Source organism: Taudactylus pleione, unplaced genomic scaffold (assembly GCF_031769625.1).
Source record: "Taudactylus pleione unplaced genomic scaffold, aTauple2 ptg000141l, whole genome shotgun sequence".
NCBI lineage: Eukaryota > Metazoa > Chordata > Amphibia > Anura > Myobatrachidae > Taudactylus > Taudactylus pleione.
In genome coordinates, this window is record NW_028284543.1 from 858,827 (window position 1) to 881,311 (window position 22,485).

The following is a 22,485-nucleotide window of genomic DNA, read 5'->3' on the forward strand; positions in this document are numbered from 1 at the left end:
TGAGCACAGTACCTGGCTGTATAGTATGAGGGAGACCATCACATCCAGCTATAATACTGTACATCACTGACACAGCAGGTAAGACGTAAGGCTAGCAGTGTACCTGGCAGTATAGGATGAGGGAGACCATCACACCCAGCTATAATACTGTACATCACTGACACAGCAGGTAAGATGTAAGGCTAGCAGTGTACCTGGCTGTATAGGATGAGGGAGACCATCACATCCAGCTATAATAATTTACATCACTGACACAGCAGGTAAGATGTAAGGCTAGCAGTGTACCTGGCTGTATAGGATGAGGGAGACCATCACATACAGCTATAATAATGTAAATCACTGACACAGCAGGTAAGATGTAAGGCTAGCAGTGTACCTGGCTGTAAAGGATGAGGGAGACCATCACACCCAGCTATAATACTGTACATCACTGACACAGCAGGTAAGATGTAAGGCTAGCACAGTACCTGGCTGTATAGGATGAGGGAGACCATCACACCCAGCTATACTACTGTACATCACTGACACAGCAGGTAAGATGTAAGGCTAGCACAGTACGTGGCTGTATAGGATGAGGGAGACCATTGCACACAGCTATAATACTGTACATCACTGACACAGCAGGTAAGATGTAAGGCTAGCACAGTACCTGGCTGTATAGTATGAGGGAGACCATCACATCCAGCTATAACACTGTACATCACTGACACAGCAGGTAAGATGTAAGGCTAGCACTGTACCTGGCTGTATAGGATGAGGGAGAGTATTACACCCAGCTATAATACTGTACATCACTGACACAGCAGTTAAGATGTAAGGCTAGCAGTGTACCTGGCTATATAGGATGAGGGAGACCATCACACCCATCTATAATACTGGACATCACTGACACAGCAGGTAAGATGTAACGCTAGCACAGTACCTGGCTGCATAGGATTTGGGAGACCATCACGCCCAGCTATAATACTGTATATCACTGACACAGCAGGTAAGATGTAAGGCTAGCACAGTACCTGGCTGTATAGGATGAGGGAGACCATCACACCCAGCTATAATACCTGCTGTGTCAGTGATGTACAGTATTACAGCTGGGTGTAATAGTCTCCCTCATCCTGTACAGCCAAGTACTGTGCTAGCCTTACATCTTACCTGCTGCGTCAGTGATGTACAGTATTATACCTGGGTGTGATGGTCTCCCTCATCCTATACAGGCAGGAACACTGCTAGCCTTACATCTTACCTGTTGTGTCAGTGATGTACAGTATTATAGCTGGGTGTAATAGTCTCCCTCATCCTATACAGCCAGGTACACTGCTAGCCTTATATCTTACCTGCTGTGTCAGTGATGTACAGTATTATAGGTGGGTGTAATGGTCTCCCTCATCCTATACAGCCAGGAACACTGCTAGCCTTACATCTTACCTGCTGTGTCAGTGATGTCTACAGTATTATAGCTGGGTGTGATGGTCTCTCTCATCCTATACAGCCAGGTACACTGCTAGCCTTACATCATACCTGCTGTGTCAGTGATGTGTACAGTATTATAGCTGGGTGTGATGGTCTCCCTCATCCTATACAGCCAGGTACTGTGCTAGCCTTTTATCTTACCTGCTGTCAGTGATGTACAGTATTATAGCTGGGTGTAATACTCTCCCTCATCCTATACAGCCAGGAACACCGCTTGCCTTACATCATACCTGCTGTGGCAGTGATGTACAGTAAGATGTAAGGCTAGCAGTGTTCCTGGCTGTATAGGATGAGGGAGACTATTACATCCAGCTACAATACTGTACATCACTAACACAGCAGGTAAGACGTAAGGCTAGCACAGTACCTGGCTGTATAGTATGAGGGAGACCATGATATCCAGCTATAACACTGTACATCACTGACACAGCAGGTAAGACGTAAGGCTAGCACAGTACCTGGCTATATAGGATGAGGGAGAGTATTTCACCCAGCTATAATACTGTACATCACTGACACAGCAGGTAAGATATAAGGCTAGCACAGTACCTGGCTATATAGGATGAGGGAGACCATTACACCCAGCTATAATACTGTACACATCACTGACACAGCAGATAAGATGTAAGGCTAGCCGTGTTCCTGGCTGTATAAGATGAGGGAGACTATTACACCCAGCTACAATACTGTACACATCACTGACACAGCAGGTAAGATATAGGGCTAGCACAGTACCTGGCTGTATAGGATGAGGGAGACCATTACACCCAGCTATAATACTGTACATCACTAACACAGCAGGTAAGATGTAAGGCTAGCAGTGTACCTGGCTGTATAGGATGAGGGAGACCATCACACCCAGGTATAATACTGTACACATCACTGCCACAGCAGGTAAGATGTAAGGCTAGCCGTGTTCCTGGCTGTAAAGGATGAGGGAGACCATCACACCCAGCTATAATACTGTACATTACTGACACAGCAGGTAAGATGTAAGGCTAGCAGTGTTCCTGCCTGTATAGGATGAGGGAGACCATCACACCCAGCTATAATACTGTACACATCAATGACACAGCAGGTAAGATGTAAGGCTAGCAGTGTTCCTGCCTGTATAGGATGAGGGAGACCATCACACCCAGCTATAATACTGTACACATCACTGACACAGCAGGTAAGATGTAAGGCTAGCAGTGTTCTTGGTTGTATAGGATGAGGGAGACTATTACATCCAGCTACAATACTGTACATCACTGACACAGCAGGTAAGATGTAAGGCTATCAGTGTACCTGGTTGTGTAGGATGAGGGGGACTATCACACCCAGCTATAATACTGTACATCACTGACACAGCAGGTAAGATGTAAGGCTAGCACAGTACCTGGCTGTATAGGATGAGGGAGACTATTACACCCAGCTATAATACTGTACATCACTGACACAGCAGGTAAGATATAAGGCTAGCAGTGTTCCTGCCTGTATAGGATGAGGGAGACCATCACACCCAGCTATAATACTGTACAAATCACTGACACAGCAGGTAAAATGTAAGGCTAGCAGTGTATCTGGCTGTATAGGATAAGGGAGACTATTACATCCAGCTATAATACTGTACATCACTGACACAGCAGGTAAGATGTAAGGTGAGCACAGTACCTGGCTGTATAGTATGAGGGAGACCATCACATCCAGCTATAATACTGTACATCACTGACACAGCAGGTAAGATGTAAGGCTAGCAGTGTACCTGGCAGTATAGGATGAGGGAGACCATCACACCCAGCTATAATACTGTACATCACTGACACAGCAGGTAAGATGTAAGGCTAGCAGTGTACCTGGCTGTATAGGATGAGGGAGACCATCACATCCAGCTATAATAATTTACATCACTGACACAGCAGGTAAGATGTAAGGCTAGCAGTGTACCTTGCTGTATAGGATGAGGGAGACAATCACATCCAGCTATAATAATGTAAATCACTGACACAGCAGGTAAGATGTAAGGCTAGCAGTGTACCTGGCTGTATAGGATGAGGGAGACCATCACACCCAGCTATAATACTGTACATCACTGACACAGCAGGTAAGATGTAAGGCTAGCACAGTACCTGGCTGTATAGGATGAGGGAGACCATCACACCCAGCTATACTACTGTACATCACTGACACAGCAGGTAAGATGTAAGGCTAGCACAGTACGTGGCTGTATAGGATGAGGGAGACCATTGCACACAGCTATAATACTGTACATCACTGACACAGCAGGTAAGATGTAAGGCTAGCACAGTACCTTGCTGTATAGTATGAGGGAGACCATCACATCCAGCTATAACAATGTACATCACTGACACAGCAGGTAAGATGTAACGCTAGCACAGTACCTGGCTGCATAGGATTTGGGAGACCATCACGCCCAGCTATAATACTGTATATCACTGACACAGCAGGCAAGATGTAAGGCTAGCACAGTACCTGGCTGTATAGGATGAGGGAGACCATCACACCCAGCTATAATACCTGCTGTGTCAGTGATGTACAGTATTATAGCTGGGTGTAATAGTCTCCCTCATCCTGTACAGCCAGGTACTGTGCTAGCCTTACATCTTACCTGCTGTGTCAGTGATGTACAGTATTATACCTGGGTGTGATGGTCTCCCTCATCCTATACAGCCAGGAACACTGCTAACCTTACATCTTACATGCTGTGTCAGTGATGTGTACAGTATTATAGCTGGGTGTGATTGTCTCCCTCATCCTATACAGCCAGGTACACTGCTAGCCTTACATCTTACCTGCTGTATTAGTGATGTACAGTATTATAGCTGTGTGTAATGGTCTCCCTCATCCTATACAGCCAGGAACACTGCTAGCCTTACATCTTACCTGCTGTGTCAGTGATGTGTACAGTATCATAGCTGGGTGTGATGGTCTCTCTCATCCTATACAGCCAGGTACACTGCTAGCCTTTCATCTTACCTGCTGTGTCAGAGATGTACAGTATTATAGCTGGGTGTGATGGTCTCCCTCATCCTATACAGCCAGTTACTGTGCTAGCCTTTTATCTTACCTGCTGTGTCAGTGATGTACAGTATTATAGCTGGGTGTAATACTCTCCCTCATCCTATACAGCCAGGAACACTGCTAGCCTTACATCATACCTGCTGTGGCAGTGATGTACAGTAAGATGTAAGGCTAGCAGTGTACCTGGTTGTATAGGATGAGGGAGACCATCACTCCCAGCTATAACACTGTACATCACTGACACAGCAGGTAAGATGTAAGGCTAGCACAGTACCTGGCTGTATAGTATGAGGGAGACCATCATATCCAGCTATAACACTGTACATCACTGACACAGCAGGTAAGATGTAAGGCTAGCACAGTACCTGGCTATATAGGATGAGGGAGACCATTACACCCAGCTATAATACTGTACACATCACTGACACAGCAGGTAAGATGTAAGGCTAGCCGTGTTCCTGGCTGTATAGGATGAGGGAGACTATTACACCCAGCTATAATACTGTACATCACTAACACAGCAGGTAAGATGTAAGGCTAGCAGTGTACCTGGCTGTATAGGATGAGGGAGACCATCACACCCAGGTATAATACTGTACACATCACTGCCACAGCAGGTAAGATGTAAGGCTAGCATTGTTCCTGGCTGTATAGGATGAGGGAGACCATCACACCCAGCTATAATACTGTACATTACTGACACAGCAGGTAAGATGTAAGGCTAGCAGTGTTCCTGCCTGTATAGGATGAGGGAGACCATCACACCCAGCTATAATACTGTACATCACTGACACAGCAGGTAAAATGTAAAGCTAGCAGTGTACCTGTCTGTATAGGATGAGGGAGAAAATCACACCCAGCTATAATACTGTACATCACTGACACAGCAGGTAAGATGTAAGGCTAGCACAGTACCTGGCTATATAGGATGAGGGAGAGTATTACTCCCAGCTATAATACTGTACATCACTGACACAGCAGGTAAGATATAAGGCTAGCACAGTACCTGGCTGTATAGGATGAGGGAAACCTTCACATATTTTTATATTCTTTATAGATCCAGTGGTGCGGCACTCAGAGCATTATACAAAGCTGAGTAGAGGTACACAAATCAATTTCAATGTTTCAATCCCTATTATTTTCATCAGGAAATATAACAAACATAAAATCACATCCTACCTTATACCCCACCAGACAGTATGAATAGGCGACTCCCGCCGGACCTGGGAGGCACGCCATGATGATGTAATCGCATATGTACGCACTGCACATCGAAATGATAGATGCAATTCCCATGGATACAGAGTAAACATAGATGCACTGTAGAGACAATTATAGCGACTGCATTCAGTATAAACAATTAAGCTGAAGTAGGAAACATAATATATATATATTATGAATAGTAAAACATAGCATATAATACTAAGAAAACTGTATAACATGTCCAGTATTAATAAAGCGTCATAATGAAACTTACTGGCACAATACTAATGCAAACAGGTTAATGGTAAAATCTTATTTAACCCTTTGGGGAGAGGACAAAAGTGGATCCAAAAAAACTCCCGTTGTAGTTGGAGCTTACCTCTGTCACCACCTCATCTAAGAGGGGCGCATGATCTATCATGTGGTATCGGAGGCTGGCAAGATTGTGTCCGGCCTCTGCAAAGTGGTGAGCCACCGGTTGATCACTGGATCCACTATTAATGGCTGCACATATAGGAGGGTCTATGTGCCCCCATTCTCTCCTTGAATTTCCTCGTGGTCTTACCAATGTAGGGGAGACTACAGGGGCAAACAATCTGGCAAATGATAAATGAAGTGTCATAAGTAAGATGGTATCTAATTTGTAATTATATGACCGAATGCGGAGGGAAAAATGTGTCCCCTGTGAGCACGTGTCTACAGGTCACTCACCAGCATTTACAGCAACCAGGTATTGTAACCAAAAAACTCCTATCTGGGGGTTTACCACTGCCTGAGACGTCCGTTCTGAACAATAAGGGGCACATTTACTAAAGTGAGAGTTTTTAAAAGTGAGTTTTACAAGAGATAAATAACAAAGAGTAGAAAAAACCTGGCGTTAATCTTATATAGATTTAAAAAGCAATTCAATATAATGCTGATTCTGCAGATCTTTATGTTGGAGATCTACTCAAAAGATCACCTATCTTAAACCAGAAAAAAAGGGGGAAAGAGTTAGTACATAAAATCTCCAGTATAGACAATTACATACATATAGAACAATTGCCGGCCAGCAATATTTGGTACAATTAAATAGTTTCTAATACACATATATTTACCACACAAAAAATAAAAATGTATAAATATAGCAGATAGGAGTTAGATAATGAAACAATAACAATTAAATAGAAGATCTCCCTTGTGAGGAATACTGAGCATATAGTTAGAATTTGGTCTCTTGTTATAGAAAAACAATAATATCTTTTCAGGATTAGCACCAATAAAATTGTATCAAGTATCAACAACAGCTGCACAAATACTTTGTAGCCCAATAAAGATCCCTTTTCACTCTAAAAACCATTAAAACAGGGTTTTACATTCCTGCAGTTCTAATCAAGTGCAGAGTTCTCTTAATAACACTTGTTCTTCGTTTTAATTAATTCAACTGCTTCACCTGTAATTAGCTCAAGACAGCTTGTTGATTTTTATATAGTGTTTGTAATGTTGCTGCCCTTTGGATTTATAAAAATACCATGTTCTTTATAAAGAAATGTCCAGTAATCCTGTTGATAGGGTATATTCCGCTATTTAGCTGTAATTATTTCCATTAAACACTGTTCCTCACTACTCCTGTAGTTTTGCAGTTTAACAATTATCCCCCATGGCCATGTGGTTAAGAAAAGGGGAGGAAAAAAATATGAATATATATATATTCCTTTACCGGGGTGATGAACCCATAGGTGGATGATTCACCTGCCGGTCTGCCCGCTGCCAGTGTCTGTATCGCTCATCTCCAGGGACAGCGCTGCACCCGTTCCCTCCGAGCCTGTATTTAAGCAGATATAAATCCTCTGTTTGATGTCACCTGGCAATCTGGCGGTCAGCCTACAATAGCGTGCTGACTGAGGAAGCCGCTGAGGTTAGAGACAGAGAAACGCGTTTTGAGCAGTGCCGGCTAATACGGATGTTCACTGACCGTCTGTGTGTTATACAGACAGCTAATCTTTGGAGACGAGCAATCTAGCCCTGAGCGCTATTGCAGGCTGACCGCCAGATTGCCAGGTGACATCAGAGGATTTATATCTGCTTAAATACAGGCTCGGAGGGAACGGGTGCAGCGCTGTCCCTGGAGATGAGCGATACAGACACTGGCAGCGGGCAGACCGGCAGGTGAATCATCCACCTATGGGTTCATCACCCCGGTAAAGGAATATATATATATTCATATTTTTTTCCTCCCCTTTTCTTAACCACATGGCCATGGGGGATAATTGTTAAACTGCAAAACTACAGGAGTAGTGAGGAACAGTGTTTAATGGAAATAATTACAGCTAAATAGCGGAATATACCCTATCAACAGGATTACTGGACATTTCTTTATAAAGAACATGGTATTTTTATAAATCCAAAGGGCAGCAACATTACAAACACTATATAAAAATCAACAAGCTGTCTTGAGCTAATTACAGGTGAAGCAGTTGAATTAATTAAAACGAAGAACAAGTGTTATTAAGAGAACTCTGCACTTGATTAGAACTGCAGGAATGTAAAACCCTGTTTTAATGGTTTTTAGAGTGAAAAGGGATCTTTATTGGGCTACAAAGTATTTGTGCAGCTGTTGTTGATACTTGATACAATTTTATTGGTGCTAATCCTGAAAAGATATTATTGTTTTTCTATAACAAGAGACCAAATTCTAACTATATGCTCAGTATTCCTCACAAGGGAGATCTTCTATTTAATTGTTATTGTTTCATTATCTAACTCCTATCTGCTATATTTATACATTTTTATTTTTTGTGTGGTAAATATATGTGTATTGGAAACTATTTAATTGTACCAAATATTGCTGGCCGGCAATTGTTCTATATGTATGTAATTGTCTATACTGGAGATTTTATGTACTAATAATTGTTAATAAATATTATTGCTGTATTCAGCGCTGTTTCCCCCTTTTTTTTTTTTTTTACAAGAGATGTTGCCCATAGCAACCAATCAGATAATCCAATCCGAATTATTGTAATCTGAGGTAGTCATGTGTTTGACACCTGTTTCCGAAATAATTGAACCGTGTATGTGCCATCACAGTATAGAGGTCATGAATATTAAAAATGTTACCATTATATAGACATAATTGGTGATAGCACAATCAATACAGGGATAAATGTAGCAATCAAATTGTGCTATTGATTTTCTGACCATTCTCCATCTAATGCACTTATAATGGATTGGGAAATTTAGGAAGAAATTAAATTATACTGTAGACATAGACAGGAATTAGAAGCCATTAACACCCGAATCTTGGAGATAAATAATAGAATTTATAATTATCCTGTCTTTGCTCAAGCATTTCTAATATGTATAATCAATATATTCCTATATTCATCTAGTTATAGAGTATTACCCTATATTACTAACAATTCCTCAGTGGACCTGCCCCCCTATTATATATTTCTTTAAAAATAATTTTTAATCCCTTATATTTCACTGTATATTGCCCCAGAATTGGGGTCATTTTAATGTATTATCAACTAAAAGTAAAATTTTATTTAATATTAAACTTCTTTTTGTGCGCCCACAAAAACAACTCCCTTCCCCCAAGCCTATGAGATGAAACCAGATCACACTGAGGAGCACGGGCCGTACATACAAAGTTCATACAGATTGTTCTCGGTGTGGAACAATGCTAATCACTCTGCCACCATGCCGCTGTCAGGTCTCTGTAATTCTGTCACTGAGCACAGGAACACCACTTGTAGGATGATATTTGGGTGGTGGCCCATTCGCCATGCACCTGTAATATTACTCTGCATAGACATAAGCAGTGTTGCTGTTCCTGATCAGGTCACACAAACATCACTTCATGTCCTCCTGCCTGGGAGACATTACAGTTAAAGTGGGAAATTAAGATGACTGTAAGGGCGGGATGTACTAAGCATGGCACCTGCGATGCGCTACATCCCCCCGTCTTCCGGTGCATCCCACGGTTGATTGACAGCTCTCCCGATAAGAGCTGTCCTTTGCAATGGCTCTGATTGGATCCCTCTCAGGGGAGGCATCCTGGAACGTAGCCATTATTGGGTGATGTCACCTAAAGATGGCGTTTCCCACTGGGACGAAGCACCAGAATTCATCACATTACGGTGCTTTGTACATATGGGGTATGTGCTAAAACACTCACAAACTGCATTTCCAGGGGTTTTACCATATGTTTAGTACATCCCATCCCAAATATTAGACAGTAGCATAAAAGGACACTCAACAACACAGCTGAATATACTGACAACTAATAATAATAATAGAATAATGTAATGTGGCTCCAGGGATATATCAGAATGACACTAATAAAAAGGTAACGGTGACGACTACATGTACAGAGCCACGGCAGCTTAGGTTACACCCAGGGGCGCCAAAAGGGGCGGGTACTAATTACCCAGGTCTGCTGGAGGGGCCAGACGGGTGCCCGGGTCCTGCGCCACCTCCCCTCTCGCTGCTGTGTGCTGGGCTGCACTGGGAGACTGCTCGCGGCTGCTAAGTCTCCTGTGCCTGTGGGGAGAGCGATCACACTGATAGGGCCCCCCACTGGCTATGCGCTGGGCTGAGGGGCTCACAGCAACCCCCTCCCCAGCACCACAAAAAGGTTTTGTTTTTTCCCTTCTTTCCCCAGGCCCGACGCGGCTGTCAGCGCCTCTGGTTACGCCAAAGTGAGAATCGGCCTATCTATGGCATGAATGCATGTGGAAGCCTATCACGCTCATGGTTTTTCCATCTGCAGCTGCTGCGAGCACTAGTATCTGGACATGCAGCCACTCCATGCTGGCTGCCGACTCCGTCACATGTGCCAGTCAGCAGGGAAGTTAGTAGACACACCCACTACACTCCATGACAGTGGATGTCGCCTAGTTGCTGCCCAGAAATGCCTATATCACAGAAAGAGTGGTCCGTCACCTCATGGATCAGTCCATCGGCACTATGCGCATGTTATAGATCCCCCTTCAGTATTTGTACCTGGAAGAGACGTGGAGTGAGGGCGGAACTGCGGTTCTATGCCCATAAAGGCCAACAAAACAAGAAATTGCTCCACTCGCCATGCTTCGGGCACGGTGGCTCGGTTTACTCACCACAGGTTTATGTCCTCCCCTCTATGCCCACATGGATAGTAGGGAATAACGATGACATCAGGGTACAAATACTGAAGGGGATCTAGCCACTACCCTAAGTACATAGGCCTTGTCGGGATATCTGTGAGATGAGTCAGAATTAGGTACAATGTATACACGGACAATATACAATGTTTTCATAAGATGGCACTAGAGAGCAGTATACAAATCACAGCTATGACATGTATATATATATATATATATTTTAGTGGGGCAGTGACAGCGGATGAGAAGGACATATATATATTTAGTGTAATAGGCTGGCTGGACCCTGTCACAGTCTCTCAGATAAATGATACATTCCAGCTCACGTTATGTAAAGACTGCATTCAGCTTCAAGGACGCTGCACACGTATATTCCATATACATCCCTGCGGCACGGCCAAAGCAAACACACAAAGCTGTCACTTTCCTGCATCTCAGGTTATTTTCTCTGATTAATTATCCCAAAGGGACTTTTTAAATTAGAACTTGCAAAAGATTGTGTTACACTCAGGTCTGTAAACTGAAGAGGATTGTATCTAAGGGGCTCCAAATCCCCCCTTTTCCTCCCCATATTCAAAGGGACTGTGTGACATGCTCATTTGTACATCATCATTCCACCATTCTATTGATGTTTACAGATTGTCAAAGTAGAGGGTCAATAACTGTGGGCAACTCTTAAGCCTGAGCAGATATCACAAGGCGTTACTCTGGTGTTCGGAGTTGACTCATCCTCATCACCAGCGAGTCTCTTGGAAAAGGTTTTTTCCTGGCAGCAGCAGTTGCAGGAGAAACTGAAGCAGGAGATGTCACTGTCATGTCATGTGCCACCTGAGCTAACAACTTGCCCGCCAGGAGTTTTTTTGCATCTCTTAAGATCTGTATCAGAAGACATTGCATAGGATATAAACCTAGGATCATGCATGTTTGCCAAAGTCCAGCATACTTAGCGGAATCACTTTGTTTTATCTCCTCCTTCAGCTCCTCCAGCAGCTTTCCCAGTAAATTGTAAGACCCGACTCAGGATGACGGGTTTGGTATGAAATCCCGGCTGTCGGGATGTCGCTGATCAGAATACAGACAGCAGCATCCTGACACCCATAATTATTTTCCCTACCCTTATCCTAACCCTCCCCGATGCCTAAACCTAACCCCCCCCCTTCCTAGTGCCTAAACCTAACCCCCCCTTCCTAGTGCCTAAACCTAACCCCCCCTTCCTAGTGCCTAAACCTAACCTCCCGCTCCCCCTCCCCTAAGCCTAACCTCCTCCTACCCTAAGTTTAACACTCCCTCCCGATGCCTAACCCACCCCCTAATGCCTAACCACGCTAGCTAACGCTATCCTCCCCCTAACACCCTGATACTTACCATTTTGGATGCAGACAGTCAGGATACTGGTGCAGAGATTCTGACCTGTCGGGATTTTGGCGCCGGTATTTGGACCTTCGGCATCCCGCCCGTTTGGATGCCGACTACATCCCAGGATGACAGTGTCTGAACTCCCTTCATTGATTACTATTACAAATGGTTTCAGTAGCTTGCATAAAAGCGAGAGTATTCTCCACTGTGCTGGACTAAGGTACATTACACCTCCTCTTCCCATGTCATGGCTTGTTGTGTGCTGAAATTCTCCCAGTTGTGATGCTTGTACAATGTTAGTTGTGTTATCGGAAATGACAAATACTGAGGAGAGTCTTAGCGAGGTAAGCCATTTGCTATCACATGCCTGAGACACCAGTATGCCTCTTAGTGAGATTAGTGATACAGAGTAGCTGCCTGTGAATGAGCTGGCATTGTGTGAGATACTGCTGCTGCTGAAGGCAATACACCCACCCAAGTGGACGGTCATGTAATCTTTATATTGACCAGTACTGCTTGTCCAAATCTCTTAGTTAAGTAGATACTTGGTACAATGGCATTTTGTAGACAAAGAATAACTTTTTGTTTTAACGTCCCAGTACAGGCGAGGAATTGCTTCCTGGTAAAATGGAATCAAGATGGAGTTTGGTAGTGGACACATGACTATGTTTGTAGCTGCAGCCTTAAGGCCCCCACACATCTGTGACAGATCGCCACGATCCTGCGAACATGTCAGATTTCAGATTTCCTGATCACGATCAAAATATGATCGTGATTAGTAAATCTGTGAAATTTAACATGTATAATTTCAGCAATCCTCTGACAGATCGCAAAACATCGATGGATATTTCCGATCCAATCATGAGGCCTGTAGCCTTTATTTATCACTGGCCTGCCTCTAACACTCAGCAGGCTACTAATTGCTGAACTACTCAATTCGAATCCTTAACAGAAACCATCTGGGATTAGCCTCAGGCTAGAGATGATCCAACGCCTCTCAGGTGTTTTCCATAAATTCCAGCATGTTGGCTCATGCAGGGTATTCCCCATCAGCCAGCCACTATGTAAACCGGCTCAGTTTTCTAGTATAGTTTGCTTCCAGTGTTGTTTCAACTCTGGAGTTTGAACTCTTCAACAGCAACACATCCATACAAGCAGAGCCGTAACTAGACTTTTTGGTGCCCTGTGCCAGAAAGAACATTGGTGCCCCCTTCATTTTTCAAAGGGACATAATGCACCCAAAAAAGGGCCATGGCCTCATGGGGAAGGGCCAGGGAAGAGATAGGAGAGGCCAGGAGATGCTGGGGATGAAATAAGAGGACTAAACAAATGAGAGTGATAATAAACAGACATTTGACAGGCCCAAACAGCACCCCCTGACCTGTGGTGCCCTGTGCGATGGCATCAGCCGCACTACCCTAGCTATGGCCCTGCATACAAGTATTTCCACCTGCAGTGTTTTCAAACCTTGCACCAGCTAAGTATTCTGTTGCTTTCACAGTGGGAACCAACTACCCTGGACTGCGACCTGGGCCCTCACTGAGTAACGTTCATATCCTATTGTGCTGATCCTTGATAAAGTCCTGTGGAAGTCAGACTCCACTCCAATGTATTTGGTTGTGCCAATTTCCCCGGTTTGCATTTATGCCTATGTGCATGTGTGTAATATGATACACTCGCTGTCTGGTTGTGAGCTCCAGTGTTATTGCATCTACTAGGTTCATTTTATTGCACACTCCACCCTGTTACCACAATGCCTACTCGTCCATGCCTCTCATGGCATGCCATGCACTGTGCCAACCCCTCCACGTACCTTATAACACACCGTAAAAACAGTGCCAACACAAAGGTGCTTCTCATTGCATGCCACGCACTGTGCCAATACCTTTGTGTACCTTATAACACACTACACACCATACAAACAGTGCCAACACAACGGTGCCTCTCATTGCATGCCACGTGCTGTGCCAACACTTCCATGTACCTTATAAACACACTACACACCGTACAAACAGTGCCAACACAACGGTGCCTCTCATTGCATGCCACATGTTGTGCCAACACCTCCATGTACCTTATAAACACTACACACCGTAAAAACAGTGCCAACACAACGGTGCCTCTCATTGCATGCCACGCACTGTGCCAACACCTTATTGTACCTTATAACACACTACACACCGTACAAACAGTGCCAACACAATGATGCCTCTCATTGCATGTCACATGCTGTGCCAACACCTCCATGTACCTTATAAACACTACACACCGTACAGTGCCAACACAACGGTGCCTCTCATTGCATGCCACGCACTGTGCCAACACCTTATTGTACCTTATAACACACTACACACCGTACAAACAGTGCCAACACAACGGTGCCTCTCATTGCATGCCACATGCTGTGCCAACACCTCCATGTACCTTATAAACACTACACACCGTACAGTGCCAACACAACGGTGCCTCTCATTGCATGCCACGCACTGTGCCAACACGTTATTGTACCTTATAACACACTACACACCGTACAAACAGTGCCAACACAACGGTGCCTCTCATTGCATGCCACGCACTGTGCCAACACCATTATTGTACCTTATAACACACTACACACCGTACAAACAGTGCCAACACAACGGTGCCTCTCATTGCAACACCACACATTGTGCCAACACCTTTGTGTACCTTATTACACGCTATGTGCAGTACAAACAGTGCCAACACATCTGTGCACCTTGTTGCATGCTACTAAACTCCCACACTGTGGGTACTCAGCTGCACATACAACTTTTGTGCTTCTTGTGTTAACCACCTCAGGGTAACCCATGGATACCAACTTGTGGAGTGTCTCAGCCATATAGCCTTCGGTTAGGTTCCCCGTAGAAACAAAAACCCAAAAAGGGTCCTCAAATAATAGTCTAAAATCAGATGCATTGATAGCGGATATTGGACACAGATCTAATGCTAACATACAGTAGCTGTCAGTGACCCTCTGTGCAACAGGATGGCGGCTGTCATATTGGGTTCCTCTTGCAATGATTGGTTCACAGGCAATTGTTGTGAAGACTGCTACAATATACCGAGAATATAACTCGCAGGGACAGTGGTTACTGCAACTGCTCTCCCTGCAAGCTCCCCTTTGCACATAGCGGAGATTTTTACTATAGATTAATATGAACCCTTACTAATCGCGGCAGTGCCACAATTATTAATACATGGGCCCCCAGAGTGACGTTGGTACATGCACGGTTAGAGAAGATTCCTGAGCCTATCTGTGCTTTCCCCGTCTTTGGCAATAGGCCTTTTAGTGCATGAAAGAGCAGTAGCACGATCCAGAATAAAGGCCACGGTCTCAGCCTGTCCTTGCCAATGCATGTGCGGGTCTCAAAAACACACTATGCAAATGGTTTAGTTTGTATACAAAAATTTAGCATTGTGTTTTACACAAAGGAGCAGAAAATGTCTCCTTTGCAAGAATTATTTTGGGGTACAGATGATGGGGATACCACTGTACACAGTTACATGCTGCATCTCACACAGAATTAGAAAAGCCTGCGATTATTATTATTATTATTATTATTATTGCGTTTCTAGAACAGCAAAAGGTTTTCTCTTTCTTTCGGGTGCAGCTCAGACACAGATGAGCATTTTTTGGACAGAATGTTACAATCATCAGTCTCTGGCAGAGGAGGTGTCCGCAGCGCAGTCTAACACTAAATTAGGGGAGCCAGCGAGTCCCGGACATCTATGTTTGGAAGCGTTTGAAATGACTGTTGGAGAATTTCCCAATTTGAATTTTGGACAATCAGATTCTCTCATCATTTTGTTCTTTTTGAGATAAATAAGGGGAGAATCTGATTTGTCTTTATTGGAGAACACCAATTGCAGTGATTATTATTGGAATAGACAATTATTGTTGGATGAACTCTTAAAAGGACCTTTGGGGGATCTTACTAAAATTAAAAAGTAAGATATCTGTTTGGAACTATGGGCCTGATTCAGAGCCGCTCGTAAGCAGCCGCTCGTTCGTTCCGAGCGATGTTAGCCCAACTGCGCATGCGTACGGATCGTTATACGCATGCGCTAACCAGTCAGTGCGGCCGAAATTCATGTGCTCGCAAAATAGCTAATGCCTGCTATTTTGAGTGACAGAAAGAGGCGTATGTGGGTGGTAACAGGGGAAGGTGCTTGAAAATGGGGAGTGGAGATCAGAACGCAGGCGTGCTTAAAGGTCAAAACGGGCGTTTTATGGGTGTGCATATTTAAAACAGCAGCGTCATGGACCACGTCACTGGGTTATTTTATAGTCAGAACTGCTCGCAAAATTGTGGTAGCAAACACCAACCCCAAGAATAGCGAGCAGTTCATACCCTTGTCGATGTACTCGATTAATCTAATAAATAGCGGACATGACGTAGGATGCGAGCGGCCAGGGGGCGTATTTTTCAAAAAAACGAACGCAAGTTTTGTTCGCTCGTTCAGACATAGAGGCGTGAACAGACCGCAAACAGCGAACAGTTCATTTGAATAGCCACCCCTAGTTTTAGAACGAACGACCGCAAATAGCGAGTGGCTCTGAATGAGGGCCTATATCCCTTCACTATTAACGCCGGAAACCGCATCTTTTTTGTTAATTGTGTCTCATACACTAGTGACAAACATATATATTGTAGTGTATATAGATTTCATTGTGAAAAAAGTGCAAATTCACTTTTCAGCAAACTAACTAGGGTAACATGCTATATTTGGAGCAGCACACACAGTAGCCTGTTAGCAGTTTGTAGTACGTGTGACTAGCACACACACCGTAACAAAGATGCCTGTAATCACCAATCCCACCTGCTCCATCTACCTGCTACAACTGTCACCTAAATGACAAATTACAGGGAGAGAGTGGGGGGCCGTGTATACCTGATCATGACGGAAAGACTAATATCCAATCTAAAACAAGAGATTTCTGGGAAAATTATGTGACCGCACTTTGAGATCTGAACTTGGCAGAGAGACCAGAGTCAGGATGTTCGGTTTCTCCTAACTGAGCACACACCTCTCTACTTCTATAAATCCATGTATATCCTGTATCCTATGGGAATGTATAGTGTGCTATACCCAGGTGAATATAGGTGAATGTACTATACATTCCCATAGGATACAGAGGTCCGTACAACTATATACATTCATGTGTATGGACTCTGGTATACTATGGGAACATATAGGACGGGATGCAGTTCTCATAAATGTGACTGCATTTTACATACTGTGTGCACGAAGCCAGAGCTCGGACCTGAGAAGCAACGTCATCTATAGATCCTACTCTATCTCCACAGGGAAAGCTCAGAGAAGAAGCCCATAGGCTTCTATTAGGCAACGTCATCTATAGATCCTATTCTATCCCCACAGGGAAAGCTCAGAGAGGAAGCCCATAGGCTTCTATTAGGCAATGTCTTCTATAGATCCTACTCTATCCCCACAGGGAAAGCTCAGAGAAGAAGCCCATAGGCTTCTATTAGGCAATGTCATCTATAGATCCTACTCTATCCCCACAGGGAAAGCTCAGAGAAGAAGCCCATAGGCTTCTATTAGGCAATGTCATCTATAGATCCTATTCTATCCCCCACAGGGAAAGCTCAGAGAGGAAGCCCATAGGCTTCTATTAGGCAATGTCATCTATAGATCCTATTCTATCCCCACAGGGAAAGCTCAGAGAGGAAGCCCATAGGCTTCTATTAGGGAATGTCATCTATAGATCCTATTCTATCTCCACAGGGAAAGCTCAGAGAGGAAGCCCATAGGCTTCTATTAGAGTAGGATCTATAGATGACGTTGCCTAATAGAAGCCTATGGGCTTCCTCTCTGAGCTTTCCCTGTGGAGATAGAATAGGATCTATAGATGACGTTGCCTACCTCCCACAGGGAAAGCTCAGAGAGGAAGCCCATAGGCTTCTATTAGGCAACATCATCTATAGATCCTATTCTATCCCCACAGGGAAAGCTCAGAGAGGAAGCCCATAGGCTTCTATTAAGCAATGTTTTCTTTAGATCCTATTGGATCCTCCATGGGGAAAGCTCAGAGAAGAAGCCCATAGGCTTCTACTAGGCAATGTCATCTATAGATCCTATTCTATCCCCCACAGGGAAAGCTCAGAGAGGAAGCCCATAGGCTTCTATTAGGCAATGTCATCTATAGATCCTATTCTATCCCCATAGGGAAAGCTCAGAGAGGAAGCCCATAGGCTTCTATTAGGCAATGTCATCTATAGATCCTATTCTATCCCCCACAGGGAAAGCTCAGAGAGGAAGCCCATAGGCTTCTATTAGGCAATGTCATCTATAGATCCTATTCTATCCCCATAGGGAAAGCTCAGAGAAGAAGCCCATAGGCTTCTATTAGGCAATGTCATCTATAGATCCTATTCTATCCCCCACAGGGAAAGCTCAGAGAGGAAGCCCATAGGCTTCTATTAGGCAATGTCATCTATAGATCCTACTCTACCTCCCACAGGGAAAGCTCAGAGAGGAAGCCCATAGGCTTCTATTAGGCAATGTCATCTATAGATCCTATTCTATCCCCCACAGGGAAAGCTCAGAGAGGAAGCCCATAGGCTTCTATTAGGCAACGTCATCTATAGATCCTATTCTATCCCCCACAGGGAAAGCTCAGAGAGGAAGCCCATAGGCTTCTATTAGGCAACGTCTTCTATAGAGCCTATTCTATCCCCCACAGGGAAAGCTCAGAGAAGAAGCCCATAGGCTTCTATTAAGCAATGTCTTCTTTAGATCCTATTGGATCCTCCACAGGGAAAGCTCAGAGAAGAAGCCCATAGGCTTCTATTAAGCAATGTCTTCTATAGATCCTATTGGATCCAAGCTCAGAGAAGAAGCCCATAGGCTTCTATTAAGCAACGTCTTCTATAGATCCTATTGGATCCTCCATAAGGAAAGCTCAGAGAAGAAGCCCATAGGCTTCTATTAGGCAATGTCATCTATAGATCCTATTCTATCCCCACAGGGAAAGCTCAGAGAGGAAGCCCATAGGCTTCTATTAGGGAATGTCATCTATAGATCCTATTCTATCTCCACAGGGAAAGCTCAGAGAGGAAGCCCATAGGCTTCTATTAGAGTAGGATCTATAGATGACGTTGCCTAATAGAAGCCTATGGGCTTCCTCTCTGAGCTTTCCCTGTGGAGATAGAATAGGATCTATAGATGACGTTGCCTACCTCCCACAGGGAAAGCTCAGAGAGGAAGCCCATAGGCTTCTATTAGGCAACATCATCTATAGATCCTATTCTATCCCCACAGGGAAAGCTCAGAGAGGAAGCCCATAGGCTTCTATTAAGCAATGTTTTCTTTAGATCCTATTGGATCCTCCATGGGGAAAGCTCAGAGAAGAAGCCCATAGGCTTCTACTAGGCAATGTCATCTATAGATCCTATTCTATCCCCCACAGGGAAAGCTCAGAGAGGAAGCCCATAGGCTTCTATTAGGCAATGTCATCTATAGATCCTATTCTATCCCCATAGGGAAAGCTCAGAGAGGAAGCCCATAGGCTTCTATTAGGCAATGTCATCTATAGATCCTATTCTATCCCCCACAGGGAAAGCTCAGAGAGGAAGCCCATAGGCTTCTATTAGGCAATGTCATCTATAGATCCTATTCTATCCCCATAGGGAAAGCTCAGAGAAGAAGCCCATAGGCTTCTATTAGGCAATGTCATCTATAGATCCTATTCTATCCCCCACAGGGAAAGCTCAGAGAGGAAGCCCATAGGCTTCTATTAGGCAATGTCATCTATAGATCCTACTCTACCTCCCACAGGGAAAGCTCAGAGAGGAAGCCCATAGGCTTCTATTAGGCAATGTCATCTATAGATCCTATTCTATCCCCCACAGGGAAAGCTCAGAGAGGAAGCCCATAGGCTTCTATTAGGCAACGTCATCTATAGATCCTATTCTATCCCCCACAGGGAAAGCTCAGAGAGGAAGCCCATAGGCTTCTATTAGGCAACGTCTTCTATAGATCCTATTCTATCCCCACAGGGAAAGCTCAGAGAAGAAGCCCATAGGCTTCTATTAAGCAATGTCTTCTTTAGATCCTATTGGATCCTCCACAGGGAAAGCTCAGAGAAGAAGCCCATAGGCTTCTATTAAGCAATGTCTTCTATAGATCCTATTGGATCCTCCATAAGGAAAGCTCAGAGAAGAAGCCCATAGGCTTCTATTAGGCAATGTCTTCTATAGATCCTATTGGATCCCCCATGGGGAAAGCTCAGAGAAGAAGCCCATAGGCTTCTATTAAGCAACGTCTTCTATAGATCCTATTGGATCCTCCATAAGGAAAGCTCAGAGAAGAAGCCCATAGGCTTCTATTAGGCAATGTCTTCTATAGATCCTATTGGATCCCCCATGGGGAAAGCTCAGAGAAGAAGCCCATAGGCTTCTATTAAGCAACGTCTTCTATAGATCCTATTGGATCCTCCATAAGGAAAGCTCAGAGAAGAAGCCCATAGGCTTCTATTAGGAAATGTCTTCTATAGAGCCTATTCTATCCCCCACAGGGAAAGCTCAGAGAAGAAGCCCATAGGCTTCTATTAGGCAACGTCTTCTATAGAGCCTATTCTATCCCCCACAGGGAAAGCTCAGAGAAGAAGCCCATAGGCTTCTATTAGGCAACGTCTTCTATAGAGCCTATTCTATCCCCCACAGGGAAAGCTCAGAGAGGAAGCCCATAGGCTTCTATTAGGCAACGTCTTCTATAGAGCCTATTCTATCCCCCACAGGGAAAGCTCAGAGAAGAAGCCCATAGGCTTCTATTAGGCAACGTCTTCTATAGAGCCTATTCTATCCCCCACAGGGAAAGCTCAGAGAAGAAGCCCATAGGCTTCTATTAGGCAACGTCTTCTATAGAGCCTATTCTATCCCCCACAGGGAAAGCTCAGAGAAGAAGCCCATAGGCTTCTATTAGGCAACGTCTTCTATAGATCCTACTCTATCCCCACAGGGAAAGCTCAGAGAAGAAGCCCATAGGCTTCTATTAGGCAATGTCATCTATAGATCCTATTGGATCCAAGCTCAGAGAAGAAGCCCATAGGCTTCTATTAGGCAATGTCATCTATAGATCCTATTCTATCCCCCACAGGGAAAGCTCAGAGAAGAAGCCCATAGGCTTCTATTAGGCAATGTCATCTATAGATCCTATTGGATCCAAGCTCAGAGAAGAAGCCCATAGGCTTCTATTAGGCAATGTCATCTATAGATCCTATTGGATCCAAGCTCAGAGAAGAAGCCCATAGGCTTCTATTAAGCAATGTCTTCTATAGATCCTATTGGATCCAAGCTCAGAGAAGAAGCCCATAGGCTTCTATTAAGCAACGTCTTCTATAGATCCTATTGGATCCTCCATAAGGAAAGCTCAGAGAAGAAGCCCATAGGCTTCTATTAGGCAATGTCTTCTATAGATCCTATTGGATCCCCCATGGGGAAAGCTCAGAGAAGAAGCCCATAGGCTTCTATTAGGAAATGTCTTCTATAGATCCTATTCTATCCCCACAGGGAAAGCTCAGAGAGGAAGCCCATAGGCTTCTATTAGGCAATGTCTTCTATAGATCCTATTGGATCCTCCATAAGGAAAGCTCAGAGAAGAAGCCCATAGGCTTCTATTAGGCAATGTCTTCTATAGATCCTATTGGATCCCCCATGGGGAAAGCTCAGAGAAGAAGCCCATAGGCTTCTATTAGGAAATGTCTTCTATAGATCCTATTCTATCCCCACAGGGAAAGCTCAGAGAAGAAGCCCATAGGCTTCTATTAGGCAATGTCATCTATAGATCCTATTGGATCCAAGCTCAGAGAAGAAGCCCATAGGCTTCTATTAGGCAATGTCATCTATAGATCCTATTGGATCCAAGCTCAGAGAAGAAGCCCATAGGCTTCTATTAGGCAATGTCATCTATAGATCCTATTGGATCCAAGCTCAGAGAAGAAGCCCATAGGCTTCTATTAAGCAATGTCTTCTATAGATCCTATTGGATCCAAGCTCAGAGAAGAAGCCCATAGGCTTCTATTAAGCAACGTCTTCTATAGATCCTATTGGATCCTCCATAAGGAAAGCTCAGAGAAGAAGCCCATAGGCTTCTATTAGGAAATGTCTTCTATAGATGGCATTGTCTATCGGTTCAAAGCTTCAGATTCGCTCTCACGAGCTCGCTGCATATAGAAAATGCGGTTAAACCTCAGAAAACAGCATTTTCAGTGTTGACTTATACAGCCCATAATCTATTTCAGCCTTGTCCATATAGAGTAATGTATCTAGGT

General features: G+C 44.1%; 1 protein-coding gene and 1 long non-coding RNA gene across 2 annotated transcripts in view; one reads left to right on the forward strand and one right to left on the reverse strand.

Annotated features, from left to right (window-relative positions):
- LOC148522729 (lens fiber membrane intrinsic protein-like) overlaps nucleotides 1–22,485 on the forward strand; it is a 43,408-nt gene that overhangs the window by 20,196 nt on the left and 727 nt on the right. The gene's annotated exons all lie outside the window — the stretch shown is intronic.
- The window catches only part of LOC148522730 (uncharacterized), a 114,892-nt gene continuing 98,080 nt past the window's right edge, over nucleotides 5,674–22,485 (reverse strand). Inside the window, exon 3 of the long non-coding RNA XR_015878517.1 lies at nucleotides 5,674–5,808. This is a non-coding gene — a long non-coding RNA (uncharacterized LOC148522730). The remainder of the gene's footprint in view (nucleotides 5,809–22,485) is intronic.